A 4,985-nucleotide genomic window follows, 5' to 3' on the forward strand; every position below is an offset into this window, starting at 1 on the left:
GAAGTGGCGCTGTGGCTCAAGTGGTAGAGCGCTAGCCTTGAGCTGAAGAGCTGAGGGACAGCGCCCAGGCCCAGAGTTCAAGCCCCACGACTGCACCAAAAAAAAAATAAATAAATAAAAATAAAGATGTCTTCAAATGTTTCACCATATATTGCCACAAATTAAGGTCACTCACCACATATGGTATTATTACATCTAAGAAAATAGCAATAATGATCCGCATGTTCCCAATTGCCACACAAAAACAGCTCAGTTTGGGAGGGCATGCCTGTCTTGAACTATGCTTGGTATCCAAGTCCAGGCCTTACCTTCCATTTTCTCTGGTAATAACTTGAGTGTTTTTTGGGTTCTTTGCTGGGTGAGAGACAGTCACTAGCAATGGAAAATGGAGTAAGATATCAATTTAATTTTCATTTTCATTCTCCTCATCACTAACAGCACCACACGCGTGTATGTTTAATCTCACTGCCACTTTGGAGTTGGTGCTAGTATTTCCTGAATAAGATTTCTGAGAACTTTATGTTATGCTTTGGTCAACTTTTGTCATTTGCCATTGCTAAATTGTGATTGTTTTCCATCATATCTACCATTGAGGATGGCCATATTACTTACGTACAAACCAGAATACATGTAGAAGCAAGGCGGTACTGTTATTGTTAACATTATTAATGGAGCAAATGCCAGCCAGCCCAGACTATGGTCATTTTGGGAAGCCATTTTCTAGATGCTTTCAAGACTTTGTTCTTATGTACCCCAATGTAATTATCTTTAACTCTGCATTATGCTGCATTTCGGTATTGTGATGTTCACAAGTGCTCTGTTTCAAGGATGGTGGCATTTTGGGATTACTGAAGTTAGTAAATCTGGAACTAGATTTCATTATTCATTCACTAATAAAAAGCACAATTACTATATCACAATATGATGTAATATTTATGGCTATATGTCAGTATATGTGGTTTCCTGTATCATCTATGCATTTTATTTAATAAAAATTCTAAGACAGACCCCTTCAAGTTCACTAGACTACCAAAAGGATATAGCCTAGTAAAAGGCTAAACATCCCTGCTAGAATACTAAGTTTCTAGGAGGCAAATATCTGTCTCAATGTTATCAAAGTCTTTATTTCTCCAGGTTGTGCAGTGGAAACTGGAACACAGAAACAATTAGTCAACTGCAAATCAAACAGAAACACTATGCAAAAATACTAATGTGACAATGGGTAGAGTAAGATACAGCTGCTTATCCAGGCTCCAGTGAATCATCTAAAACTTCCCCATCTTAAGGACTTGATATTTTGAGGAATTTAAATTATTGACCAGATTATAATTCAGTATGATTACACAAAATCAAATAAATAAAGACAAAGAAAAAACATTGAGTCTCTGTAATTAAAAAATCATTTCATTAATACATGACACCTCTCAGAAGGAATTTATACACTGCTTGGAGACAGACATAACTAAATTAAAATTAAATGAAACTAGTATCTCAAGGGCACAGGGAATATGGCACTCAGTGTATTCTGGTGAGAAGGTTGAATCAGAAATAAATGGTGGTTTAAGCTTAAAACCTCGACTAGATTATAGAAGTCTTTGAGTGGAAGGCTAAGGATTCAGGATTAAAGCCTTAAGACTAATAGGAGCTTTTTGCACCAAAGCAAGGATACCATGAAGGTTTGGAAAGGTTGATCTGGGAGTATCGTTTTGAAGGCATGGAGGGCAATTAGAACCCCTAACTTCACTTGCCACTTGGGATTTTCAACCTTACACTTTTAAAGTTTTATTAGATGCTTGCTTCTACCAGAACTTGAACTCAATGTGTTTCTGGCATCAAAGTAATCTTTCTTGCAGCCTGGTCTTGTGGTTTGACCATGTTCCCAAAGTTATGTGGAGAAACTTAATCTTCAATGAAACAGTGTTGACATGTGGGACTTCAGCATAAACTGACAGAACAAAAGGGTTTCATTGTGATATTTCCGCAATAATATTTAATCATATGGACTTAAGATTTTAAGTACTGATTTTTTTGCCCGTTAATTTCATTTCCCTCAAACATCTTTCAATGGCTTCCAGGGAATTTGTTTTTTAATTTCTTCACTCCAATGTAAAATACATCTCAAATTTTGAAGACTTAGGTAAAAGAAGCACGTAAAGTAGCTCATTAAAAAACTTTTGGATACATGTTGAAATGATAGCATCGTATGTGTGTGTGCACGCAACCACTCATGCCCACACCACGCCTGGGGCTTAAATTCAGAGCCTGGGTGCTGGCCCCAGGCTTTTCTGATCAAGGCCGGCACTCTACAATGAGAGCCACAGCTACACTTTGGGCTTTTTTGGTGGTTAATTGGATAAGAGTCACAAACAAGTGCCTTCCTAGGCTAGCTTTTGTTAGAATAAATTAGACTGCCAGATCAAAGAAAAGGCTCACTGACAATAAAGGGACGGGCAAGACCCCTTGTCTCCAGAGAAGTGGTGCCAGCTATTGTGTCTGGTGCCTTTTATAACCAAGAGGTTAGGAGGCAGAGACCCCCTGTGGATGTGAGGATCACGGCCTTCCTCATGGCAAGCTAGGATTGATGGTAGTAGATAAGGGGCCTGCAGCCGCCCACACCTGAAGATCACTCTAAGGGGCTCTTTCTGCCTTCTATAGTAGTAGCTGCCCCAGAGGAGTGCCATCCCAAGGTAGAGGGGGTTGATTGTATTTACTGCCTTTACTACATGGGCCTAGTGTTGCCTAGGAAAGGAGCATGCTAAGCTGTGGAAAGGGGAAGATGCATGCTAAGCTACGGGAAGGGGGCTCATTTCACTAACATAACCAGATTTTATTTTGGAAGCATTTAATGTCATTAAGAAACAGCTGTTCTAAGTTCATTCTTAGATATATACTGTTACGTTTTCAATATGATATGTCCCCCATCTTGGGGATATATAGAGTGTAGCAGGAGAAAGCAAGTCACTTAGGACAGGTCTGCTCTTTTGTTTTGTGGCCACCATTATATAAACTACAACACTTTGCCACTCTGTCCATAGGGATGGACATATCTATAACTGAGTCAAAATAAATAATTCCTTCCATTGTTAGGTATCTGATCACAGTGGCAAGAAAAGGAATACATATATCTATCAGTATGTTATAATACTGAATGGAGCAGATAGTTTTTCTAATCAAAATATGTCAGCCGGGCGCCAGTGGCTCACACCTGTAATCCTAGCTACTCAGGAGGCTGAGATCTGAGGATTGTGATTCAAAGCCAGCCGGGGCAGGAAAGACCGTGAAACTCATCTCCAGTAAACCACCAGAAAACTGGAAGTGGTGCTGTGGCTCAAGTGGTAGAGCGCTAGCCTTGAGGTTAAGAGCTGAGGGACAGTGCTCAGGCCCAGAGTTCAAGGCCCACGACCGACTTAAAAAAAAAAGTCAAATATTGCTCATCAAATACTACCTACCACACTACACTGGACAGTTTTTACCTAGTGCTTTTATTTGATCAGTTCTGGGGTTTGAATTCAAGGAATTTTACTCCTGGCTATTGTTGCTCAAAGCTAGCATGAAACCATTATAGACATAGAACTACATCTAGTTTTTTGTTTTTGGTTGTTGTTGTTTTTTACTGGTTAACTAGAGATAAGAGTTTCATGGATTTTGTTTTATTCATAAGCTGGCTTCAAACCATGCTCCTCAGATCTCAGCCTCCAAAGTAGCTAGGCTTACAGGCATGAGCCATCAGTGCTGGGTCTCACCTGTTCCTTTTAAGTGAGATAAAGGACAATGGAGATGGCCCGAAGCCCGTTGGCTGGTTTTCTAAGATCTGCTTGTTCTTTTTTTAAACCATCAGCAATCAGAGAGTTCTTGATGTGTATCAGGGCAGGAACTTAAGCTGCCCGCAGTTTATGTTTAATGTTCCCTACACAAAGGAATATTTGGTCATGATTATGCCAATTGTCTAAATCTGATCACTACACATTACATGCCTATCAGTATAGACATTGAAATGACATACTTGGCAGGTACCAATTATGGTATGAGAGGGATATGAGATGGAAGAGGCAAATGTCCTAGGTTTGAATTTATGTGAACTGTAACACAGGTTCTTGGGGAGTGGCCTACTGAGGATTAGCTAAAACACACGATTAGGACTAGAATGGGTCCTGGAGTAAGAAAGGTGCCCCACAGGGTAGAGAACACCAAATAATCTCCTTCCCCTTACTCCTTCCTTGTTCCTTGACACTGCCCTCAGGGTAGGTAAGTAAGTACCTGACTCCTGCTGGGGGATAGAGACGAATGGACTTTAATGTCATCTAGAAAAATAACTCAGTTCAAACAGTTACTGTGGACCAGAGATTTACTTGCAGCGACGTGTCCTCACAGCGCATTCTACTTAGTTCTACGCTCAGAGCAGGGATCAGGGCTCAGAGCCGGGGTCAGGGGCGCCGGGGTCAGGGCTCCGAGCCGGGGTCAGGGGCGCTCAGGGGCGCCGGGGTCAGGGTTCAGAGCCGGGGTCAGGGGCGCTCAGGGGCGCCGGGGTCAGGGCTCAGAGCCGGGGTCAGGGGCGCCGGGGTCAGGGCTCAGAGCCGGGGTCAGGGGCGCTCAGGGGCGCCGGGGTCAGGGGCGCTCAGGGGCGCCGGGGTCAGGGCGCCGGGGTCAGGGGCGCTCAGGGGCGCCGGGCTCAGGGCTCAGAGCCGGGGTCAGGGGCGCCGGGCTCTCGGTGCGGAGTCTCTCCGCGTCCCCAGTAAGCAGCACTCACCTTAAACGCGTTTTCCCACTAAAACGAACGCCACGGCTCAGGGCTCGTTCCCCCCGACCCCCCTCCGGACCCCAACGTCAAGGCACGGAGGCAGCTCCGTCTCCCAGTGGGGACGAAAAAGGAAAAGCCGTCCCTGGGCTAGTCCTGCCCCGAACGCCAGCCCAGGGTCAGGTCCGAGGCGGCGCCGGGGCCCGCACGGCCTCCGCAGCCCGGAGCGGCCCCCGCAGCCCCCGCACGG

This window comes from Dipodomys ordii, unplaced genomic scaffold (assembly GCF_000151885.1).
Source record: "Dipodomys ordii isolate 6190 unplaced genomic scaffold, Dord_2.0 Scaffold27, whole genome shotgun sequence".
Classification (NCBI taxonomy): domain Eukaryota; kingdom Metazoa; phylum Chordata; class Mammalia; order Rodentia; family Heteromyidae; genus Dipodomys; species Dipodomys ordii.